Here is an 11,531-nt window from a genome sequence, read left to right on the forward strand (position 1 = left end):
GCATTCAGTTTTTTGTGGACCTTTGAATATACAAGCCAGAGGTGGTTTTGAGTATTTCGTCACTTTCATTGACGATTACTCTAGATACTCATGTCTTTACCTAATGCATAGGAAATCAGAAACATTTTCAAAGTTTCAGGAATTCCTAGCAATGGCTCAGAACCAATTAGGTAAAAGGTTAAAGATCTTGCGATCTGATAGGGGTGGAGAATATTTGGATATGCAGTTCCAAGATCATTTAACTGAACTTGGGATTTTATCACAACTTACTGCCCCAGGTACTCCGCAACAAAATGGTGTAGCGGAACGCCGAAACAGAACTTTATTGGAAATGGTTAGATGCATGCTTAGTTACTCAACTCTACCAACTTCGTTCTGGGGACATGCAATTGAAACCGCAAATGACATTCTCAATGTCGTGCCGTCAAAATCAATCCCCAAAACACCTTTAGAACGCTGGAATGGTCGTGAACCTAGTTTACGCCATTATAGAATCTAGGGGTGTCCCGCTCACGTCCTGAGGAAAAAGGAGGGAAAGCTAGAACCGCGAACAGAAGTTTGCATGTTTGTTGGCTATCCTAAAGGTACTCGGGGTGGACTTTTCTATAGTCATTCAGAAAAGAAAGTGTTTACTTCTACAAATGCTGCTTTTCTGGAAAATGACTATGTCCAGAACTTTAAACCTCGTAGCAAAGTAGTTTTAGAGGAGATGGTTAAAGAATTGACTCCAACCAATCTTCCATCGTCATCAATGCAAGTTGATGATGAAATTCCCACTCTTCATGTACAACCGACACAAGTCAATTTAAATGAAAAAAGTACCACTGTTCCTGAGCAAACAGTCACGGAGCCTCGTCGTAGTGGGAGGGTTTCTAGAAACCCAGTTCGCTATGGTTTGGATGGTGAAACCAATATGGTTGTTGGTTGTAATGACCCACTAATCTAGACTATTTGGACCATTAACGAAACTATACATAAAACTTACATTTTTATGAAAATACCATAATTTATTGAGTAACTTGCAAAATAAGAGTTATTTACAAATAAACAGAATACTAAGAAGGATTATGGGATCCCATTGTCTTTAAAACAAAAGATGATTTAAAATAAAAGACATTACATCATTGGTGCGGAAAATACACATAAAACCATAGAAAACATAAAATGAGACTACATCCTCGAATCGAATAACGCTCGGACCCTTGACTCCATTCATCATCGATACACATCCTCCAAGCGTCACGAATCTTACCGCCTCTAAAGCTTATTTTCCTGCACATAAAACAAAAAGGAATGAGCCTAATGCCCAGCAAGGAAAATCTAACACATAGTCATATACATAATTTCATAAGAAAACATAAAGACTTAACATAATACATATAACATACACTTATTATAATGGCCATTATTCTTGGGGTCCCATAGACTAAACAAGCATATGCCCATGGAGTTAGTGGGGTCCTACTAGCTAAGTAGGTCATATGCCCATAACCCATTTGGGGTCTTGTTAGCCATATGGGTCATATGCCCAAGCCTACAAACATACATACATATCATAACACATTTAATAACATAAAACATATAGATAACATAAGCACATAACATATTGATTCTAGCCTATTTTCCTTACCAAAGTTACCGGGATATAATGGACTGAGTTGGGACTTTTTGGAACACTCCTAAAACCATAAGAAAGAGTGAGTCTAAAGAAAGGAGATGAAATGAAAGAGATGGAAAGACTAAACCATAAAAACATACTTACCGACTTATATGCTTAAGAACTTGGATTCCCTAACCAAAATAAGAATGAGGTTAGGGGACTGAGTAGAAGGTTTTGAGAAAGGAAATAACATGAAATAAATGAAATAGAGTTTCGGGTTTACCTCAAAGATTTGCAAGATCAATCTAACCTCCACCGAAATACTATAGAACTCACTTCCCAAAGTGTTTGATAAGCTTATGATGTTTAAGCTTATAGTTTTTCCCCAAACCAAGTGTTTACACTCTCACACTCACTTAACACTAGCAGCTTCTGAACTTAGAGCAAATGGTGAATAATGGCTGGGTACTAGGTCCTATTTATAGAGTTTGGGAATGAAAGTATCTTGATTTTACTTGAATAAAAATAATGGCTTTTTAGGTGAAAATCATTTGAATAATCGTTCAGCAGAGGCTGAAGACTCGTTCAAAAGATGCTGGACTTATGGAGGAGTTTGAATGGCTGAAAGGAAAAGAATTCAAAAGTATTTGAATTTATGCTGGAGGAGGCGATATATCGCCCCCTGTAGGCGATATATCGCCTGGGCCAGTATGCCCGAGGCGACCGTGCATCGTCTCGTGTTTTCTATATCTACGTGCTGCGATATATCGCCCCCTATAGCTGCGATATATCGGCACACGCTGAATATTTAAACACGAAATTACACATTTTTAGCTAAGTTTGAATGGAGTAAACAGCCTTGACTAAGCCTTCAACGTACTCAAAGCTGCTGACTGAACCTATAACATTCAAACTTTACTCCTTATTATATTTAATCCTCAAAAATCTTTAATCCTTAATCACCATTCATAACATGTGCTTAAAATCCTATTGGTTGATGTCTAAACCTTATAATATAGTAAATATAATCCTTAATATCAGTCACATAATCAAACCTTAGGTTATACTTAATATTCTTAAACTATAGGTTAAACTTAGAAAATCTATAAGTACTACTATGAGTGTCCAAATAATTCCCGGTCTGAACCAAAAATCCATAGTAACAAAGATAACACTAAACATACTATAATACTTACTAAACAATTAGCTAAGTAAAGTTCTTGGACTCTACATTGGTGACACTAGTGATGATGATCCATTGTCTTTCAAACAGGCAATGGCTAGCCCTGAAAAGGAACTTTGGCTCGAAGCCATGAAACAGGAAATGGAGTCTATGTACTCAAATTCCGTCTGGGATCTTGTGGAAGCACCTAGTGACTTTAGGGCCATTGGGTGCAAGTGGATCTACAAGAAGAAACGAGGTGTTGATGGAAATATCGAGACTTATAAAGCTCGATTAGTGGCAAAGGGTTATACCCAAAGAGAAGGCGTGGACTATGAGGAAAATTTTAGTCCGGTAGCCATGCTCAAATCCATTCGCATCCTCCTATCCATAGCAGCCGCTCTCGACTATGAGATTTGGAAAATGGACGTCAAGATAGCTTTTCTTAATGGAAAGCTTGACGAGGTCATTTATATGGATCAGCCAGAAGGATTTAAAGTATCTGGACAAGAGGGAAAAGTTTGCAAGTTGAATAGGTCCATCTATGGACTTAAGCAAGCTTCTCGTTCCTGGAATCTTAGGTTTGATGAAATAATCAAAACCTATGGCTTTGAACAAAATATTGATGAGCCCTGTGTTTACCAGCTGAAGGTAAATCAAATGGTGGTATTCCTGGTTCTTTATGTAGATGATATCTTACTCATTGGAAACAATGTTAAGAAATTATCAGATGTGAAGAATTGGTTGAGCACTCAATTCCAGATGAAGGATTTGGGTGAAGCAAGTTATGTTCTAGGTATCTAGATCATCAAGGATAGAAAGAACAAACTTTTAGCTCTATCTCAAGCAGCTTACATTGATAAAGTGCTTGAACGTTTCTCAATGACAAATTCCAAGAAAGGGCGTCTACCGTCCCGCCATGGAATTCATCTTTCAAAGAAGCAGTCTCCCCAGACTCCTGAAGAGGAAGATGCAATGAGAAAAGTTCCTTACGCATCTGCAGTTGGAAGTCTGATGTATGCCATGTTGTGTACTAGACCAGATATCTGCTATGCAGTGGGAGTAGTGAGCAGGTATCAGTCAAACCCAGGACCGGAACATTGGATAGCAGTTAAGCATATCCTGAAGTATTTGAGACGGACTAGGGATTATATGTTAGTCTACAAGGGTGGTGTTCTGAACCCTATAGGCTACACCGATTCAGATTTTCAGACTGATGTCGATGACAGAAAGTCTACTTCTGGAATGGTGTTTACTCTTGGGGGTGGAGCTGTGATTTGGATAAGCGTAAAGCAGTCTGCAATCTCAGATTCCACCATGGAGGCTGAGTACATAGCCGCGTCAGAAGCAGCTAAGGAAATAGTCTGGATAAAGAAGTTCTATTCGGATCTTGGTGTTATTCCAGAAATGGATAAACCGCTTGTGTTGTTTTGTGACAATACAGGAGCGATAGCCAACTCAAAAGAACCTCGAAGCCACAAGAGGAGTAAGCATATAGAAAGGAAGTATCACATTATTCGAGAATATATGGTCAGGGGAGATGTGAAGGTTATAAAGATTGCAACTGAAGACAATCTTGCAGATCCGTTTACAAAGACACTACCAGAAGCTACATTTGATAAGCATATCAAGGAGATGGGATTAGTAGAATTAAGGCATTAGTTTCAATTAGTGCAAGTGGGAGTTTGTTGGGGTTTTATGCCCTAATTAAAACCCAAATTCTTTGTAATCTCATTTTATTATCAATAAAAGAATAGAAATCATTTTTTGACTTGGTCAATCACTTTGCTCGCATGTTTTATTTTCATGATTATTTGTTTAATATAAACTTCTATTAAATCCCGAGCATATAGCTAATCTTATTTATAGTGACGTAATCACAGTGGAATATAAATATGATTATATGTTCAAAATAAGTTAGTCCTAAGATTAGTCAGTGCACCGGATTTACACTGAATTGCCAATCTACGATATGATCTACTTACACATTACAGTGTTATGTTCTTTCCAGAACATTAGCAAAGTAGATAAGATCAGATGTATTTGTTACATCGGACAAGACCGATATTGACAGTTGATAAGATAAGTAAACATACCGTTATTATCTATTCTAGTCATATCATATAGTTGACCATAGGTCAATTCAATCTCAATTTTGAGTGGTTAGTATTCTAACTGATTGTATTATTTGAGTTCTTTGACTTGTTTATTACCAGCTTACCCTACGGACTAGCCCATACTTACATCTTGGGAACTCGGTAGTATAATTGAGTGGGAGTGTTAATCATAGATATGAACATCTATAGCTTCTGATGAAGAAGTGAAATGATGGTTTCCTTTTAGTTTGGTTCAAGGTGTTAAATGATAGAGATCTCATTTCAATAATTAAATTAGTTTACTGAAATATCATTTACAAGGAACTAAGTGTTTTAAGGATAGAATACAATGAGGGGTAAAACGCTATTTTAGTCCTGTCTCATTGTAGACCATCTATAGAGGATTGAGTGACAATTATGGTTGTAACAATGGATAATTAATAGTGTTATACCCAGATTTCGAGCCATAGTAAATATGACCTCGAAAGCTGAGTTCGCAACAAATGGTCTCGTGAGGATTAGGGTGATCTAGGATTGTAAGTCGATCCTGCAAAGTATAATATATGATCTCGAATGCGGTGATCTCGAAATGATCTCGATCTCGAAAGGTAGTTCCGAGAACACCTTCATCTTCAAGAACTTCGGAGCATGGGTCTTGAGCTCGATATCCCATCTCGAAAGCAACGTTAGCTCGGGAGATGTCAGTGGCTCACACAATGATATGAAACCTGAAATGCTGGAGCCTTGGAGATACGCTATAACCACCTTGAATATCTACAAGTATTGTAAACATGAGATGTAATCCTCATTTATTGATGTAAATCCCCAAGAATCGTGGGATATTATTTAGTCAGTTATGCGTTCCCTGGTCTTCAGGGACGTTTCCTTTTTTATCTGATTAAAGGCATTTAAAGCCATTTATTTTTATTCACAAAAGAGTAACTACCCAAAATATGTGGGATAGTATTCTGCATCCTTCTCTATAAATAAAGAAGCCATGCACCATTGTAAAGGACCGAAATTCTGATCTTTGAGAGAAAACTCTGGAGAATTCATGCTAAAGAATTGTCCAGAGATAATCTTGAGATTAATAACAGAGACTCGTGGACTAGGCAGATTTAACTGCTGAACCACGTAAAAAACCGTGTGTTTGATTCGTTTGTTTCTTTTGGCCATTGTCTTTAATTGTTTACGTGCTCTCTTCTTTTATCTGTTGACGAAAAACGGCGTCAACAGTTTGGTGCTTTCATTGAGAGCCTCAAGCATCCATCCCTGAGAGATTCATGGCTGCAAACAATCAGAACACTCCTGAAGAAAATTACCCAAGGCGTCCTGGAAAACAGCCAATGGAGAACCCGGACGCTGATGAAAGGAGTGGGTCCTCTGATTCCCGGGGACCACCTCCACAACCAAGGGATGAGGACATGTACTATAACCCTGAACGTTATGTCCCTATTGTAGAATTGGAGAATCGGCAGCTGAAACAGTTGTTGGTTGAAGCCAACAAACGTAATGAGAAGTTGACTAGGATAGCCGCAGAGGCGCAGGTGGCTCAGCCCCCGCCTCCGCGCGAAGACCAAGTCCCTCCTCCAAGGGACGTGCACGTTCCTCCCCGGAGGCCCCGTGGACGTCCACGAAAAAATGCTGCCACAAGGAGGCCGGCACAACCTCCAGCACCAGCAGAGCCATCTGCTCCTTCTAGGCCTCAGAGGAGTACCCGAGCTCGGGTCCCGCCTAATCCACCTGTGGAAGTGCCTGCAGGATCTGAGAACAACCGAGCTCCTGCCGAGCCTCGGACTCAAGTTCCTGGTAGTGCACCGAACGCAACTGGCCCATCTCGGGCAAATTCTGGACCCTCTAGGCCGAGGCAAGGACGACAACCACCGTCACCTATACGGTTCCCTCCGTCTCCCATAAGATATCCTTCACCTCCCCGCAGAAACGCTCAACCTGGTCGAGATCAGGATCAAGGGCGTACAGGGGAAAGACAAGGAAACAGGGAGACGTTCCAGGAACGGAGAGGCGCGCCATCTGAGAGAAGTCAGACGTCCCAATCTCGCACTGCGGAGACAAGGCGACGTAGAAAGGATCCACCACGAAATGACCGATCAATGAGTTTCACCAGTGATGAGTCCGGAGAAACTAGGTCCGTCAGTAAACACGACCGGGGTCGTAAAAATACTGGAAATCACAAGAGTCATCCTGACCTGCGAAATCATCTGAATCAGAGCAAGGGGAAAGGAGATCAGACAAATCCGGATCTAAGGAATCATCTGAATGGGCGTAGAGATCCCTCACGGAGATGCGAGCCTGGGATCACGATTAATGACTATCAATTCCAGGAACCACCTAAGGACCCAGTCCAAGAAAGGATTGATCAGCTCGAAAAAGCCTTTAGGCTTTTGAAGAATGAACGAGGGAGTGGTCGGTACGAGGACTCTGATGAGGAGCTCGAGCCGTTTGCTCCCAATATTTCTAACACTCAGTTTCCTCAAGGGTTCCGGATTCCTCACGTCCCAGCGTTTGAAGGAAAAACCGACCCATGTAGCCACCTAAGTACATTCAACACTATTATGAGGGCCAGTAACGTAGGTTACGAGCTCAGGTGCATGTTGTTTCCGACATCATTGGCCGGACCTGCCAAGAGTTGGTTCGAGAAGTACAAGAGACACTCGATAACTTTGTGGGATCAATTGTCTAGAGACTTCAAGAAGCAGTTCCGGGCTATGATGGGAGTCAGACCAGAGGCGTCCACTTTGACTAACGTCCGGCAACAGGCGGGTGAAACATTGAAAAGCTACCTGACAAGATTTAATCTAGAGGTCGCCCGAGCACGAGACGTGGACGACAGTGGGCATTTGATGGCTATCCGAGCTGGTGTGTTGCCTGGAAGTTCCCTTTGGGATGACATGCAAGGGAAACCGGTAAGGTCAATAACCGAGTTTAACAAGCGGGCGCAGAGATTTGTCAATGTAGAGGAGGCGAGGTCAACGCTAAAAGCAACCTCGCAAACCGAAACTACAACGATAAACATTAACTCCGCCTCAACCTCGGTTGATCCAGTAACTTCACAGCCTACCTCAGAGAATCCCTCTAAGAGGAAAAAGAGCGAGGGAAATAACCCCGAGGCTGAAGGGGGAAAGAAAAAGAAAGGAGAAAGGTATTACTCCGTATATAAAGTACACACCGAGCTCAACAAGTCTCGGGAAAATATCTACCTGGCTAATGAAAACCAGGTCCCCTTCAGGCGTCCGGACCCTATGAGGAATCAAAAGTCCAAGAGGGATTCCAGCAAATATTGCCGGTTTCATAGGGACACCGGACACACAACTGATGAGTGCCGACAGCTGAAGGACGCGATCGAAGGGTTGATCTCGAGAGGTTATTTCCGGCAGTATGTCAAAAACCATAATACTGGACAGACTACTGCCAGCCAGAGAGTAGCCGCGCTTCCAGCAGCACAGAATAATAACTCCCGATCTCGGGAAGATGACAGGCCTCCGCCGATAGATGGAGAGGACGTAATAACCATCTCGAGAGGTCCTCATCTCGGAGGAGGGGGTAGAAATGCTCAAAAGCGATATGTGAATGAGCTGAAGACAGGGGACGGGTCTCCTTATGAACCCGAACCAAGGGCACCAAAAAGCCAGAGGGTTGAAACTCAGCCTATAACCTTCACCGAGGAAGATGCCTCCCATGTCCAGTTCCCTCATCATGATCCACTTGTCATCACCCTGCAGCTCGCCAACAAAAGAGTGCGCCGAGTTCTCATAGACAATGGGAGCTCAGTTAACATTCTTTATAAAGCAACACTAGAGAAAATGGGACTCTCCCTTCGCGACCTAAAGGCTTGTGCAACCACTTTGTACGGCTTTTCTGGAGAAGGAACTGCCTGTATGGGGTCCATCGAACTCCCTGTGACCTTGGGAGACTATCCAGTTTCGGTGACCAAGATGATGGAGTTCGTGGTAGTAGAGTTACCATCTGCCTACAATGTACTGCTCGGGAGACCCACCCTGGTCGGGCTGGGGGCAATTTCATCTGTAAGGCATCTAGCCCTTAAGTTCCCAACTCCGAGCGGGGTCGGAACATTGAAAGGAGATTAATTGGCAGGAAGGGAGTGCTACAGCATTTCCTTGAGGGGAAAGAAACAAACGAGCGCTCAAGCACTCGTTGTCATACAAAATAAAGATGGGACAGTTTTAGAAATTGATGAGGAGATCGATCCGAGGATTGAGGAAAAGGTTGACCTCCAACCTTTGGAAGAGCTCGAAGAAGTTCAGCTCGAGGAAGATGATCCCTCAAAGAAGGTGAAGGTCGGGAAACACCTCCAAGACGAATCAAAATAGCAATTAATTTGCTTTCTGAAGAAAAACCAGGATGTCTTCGCGTGGTCACACTCTGACATGGTGGGAATAAGCCCTAATGTAGCGAGTCACGCATTGAATATAGACAAAAGCTTTCCCCCGAAGCAGCAAAAGCGAAGGCAGCTGGATGAAGACAGAAAGAAAGCACTAAAGGAGGAAGTGGACAGGCTGAAAGCAAATAATTTCATAAGGGACGCTTTTTACCCTGACTGGGTGGCCAATCCAGTGTTGGTCCCGAAGCCCAATGGGACGTGGAGAACGTGTATTGACTACTCGGACCTCAACAAGGCCTGCCCAAAAGACTGTTTTCCCCTGCCGAGAATTGACCAGCTCGTAGACGCCACGGCGGGGCATGGTCTGATGTCGTTCATGGATGCCTATTCTGGATATAACCAGATTCCCATGCACGCCCCCGACCAAGAGCATACGAGCTTCATCACAGATAAAGGGCTCTACTGCTACAATGTCATGCCATTCGGACTCAAGAATGCCGGAGCCACGTACCAGCGGCTCGTAAACATGATGTTCTCAGAGCAAATAGGGAACAACATGGAAGTTTATGTTGATGACATGCTTGTAAAGTCTCAACTTAACAAGAACCATGTTGATGACCTCGAAGAGTGCTTTGGCGTGCTCAGAAAGTACAACATGAAGTTGAATCCTCAGAAGTGCACTTTTGGGGTGTCTTCAGGAAAATTTTTGGGTTTCATTGTCAATTCTCGTGGGATCGAGGCTAATCCCGACAAAATAAAGGCCCTGATCGAAATGCCTTCGCCTCGGAAGCATAAAGATGTTCAAAGCTTGACTGGCAGGATGGCAGCTCTGAGCAGGTTCATCTCGAAGTCAACGGACCGCGGTCTCCCATTCTTCAACTTATTGAAAGGAAGTAAGAAGTTCGAATGGACAGATGAGTGCGAGCTAGCCTTTCAGGAGCTCAAAAAGCACTTAGCCGAACCGCCCATCCTATCAAAGCCTGAGACGGGGGAAGTACTGTTCCTATACCTCTCAACTACTGAACACGCGATAAGCGCGGTGCTCGTGCGAGATGAAGAGAGAGTACAGAAACCCGTCTACTATATCAGTAAAAGATTACTGGGGGCAGAGTCAAGATATCCGCTGATGGAGAAGCTCGCCCTCAGTCTGATCCACTCGTCTCGCAAGCTCCGCTCTTACTTTCAGGCACATCCTATCCATGTACTAACAGATCAACCATTAAGGCAAGTCTTGTCTAAACCAGAGGCGTCTGGTCGACTCCTAAAGTGGGCTATTGAGCTCGGACAGTTCGAGATCACCTACCATCCGAGAATGACCATTAAGGCACAAGCGTTGGCAGATTTCATAGTGGAGTGCACCGGTATCGCCGACGACGAGGTAGCAACCACGGCCCACGAGCTGTGGAAACTTTACGTCGACGGGTCGTCAAATGAAAATGGAGCGGGGGCAGGAGTTATTCTGATCACTCCTGCAGGGAGCAAATTTCACTCTGCGTTAAGGTTCGGCTTTAAAGCATCTAATAATGAAGCTGAGTACGAGGCTTTACTTGCGGGACTACGAATAGCAAAAGAGCTCAAGGCCAAAGCTATACATTGCTACAGCGACTCCCAACTCGTGGTTAATCAAATCTTGGGAGAATACCAGGCTCGGGGCACAAAAATGGCAGCTTATCTGGAGAAGGCAAAGTCCGCATTAGAGTTTTTTGAGTTTTATGCAATCGAACAGGTTCCCCAAGAACAAAACTCAAATGCAGATGCCTTAGCTCGGCTCGCCACCTCCGCCAAAAATGAGGAGCTGAATGTTGTACCCGTAGAACACCTGTCATCACCCAGCATTACTGAGCCTGACGAGGAAGATGTGTGTATGATCGAGACAGAGCCGACCTGGATGAGCCCGATAGTTGAGTATCTCGAAAATGGAATTCTTCCAAAAGATCGAAATCAGGCTCGAAAACTAATGTATCAACTTCCTCGTTACACCATCCTGGACGGAAGGCTATACAGAAGAGGGTATTCCATGCCATTGCTCAGATGTGTAACTCCTCCCGAGGCAAAGAAGATTATTGAAGAAATTAATGAAGGGTTCTGCGGAGACCATACCGGGGGGCATAGCCTATCCAAGAAGGCTATACGCCAAGGATATTTCTGGCCAACCATTAAAACGGACTCTTTCGAGTACGTGAAAAAGTGCGACAAATGCCAGAGATTCGCCACGATACCCCGAGCTCCACCTTCCGAACTGACCATGTTGACATCCCCATGGCCTTTTGCGGTGTGGGGCATCGACCTCATAGGCTCGCTCCCAACTGGCAA

This window comes from Humulus lupulus, chromosome 4 (assembly GCF_963169125.1).
Source record: "Humulus lupulus chromosome 4, drHumLupu1.1, whole genome shotgun sequence".
In the NCBI taxonomy this organism is placed as follows: Eukaryota; Viridiplantae; Streptophyta; class Magnoliopsida; order Rosales; family Cannabaceae; genus Humulus; species Humulus lupulus.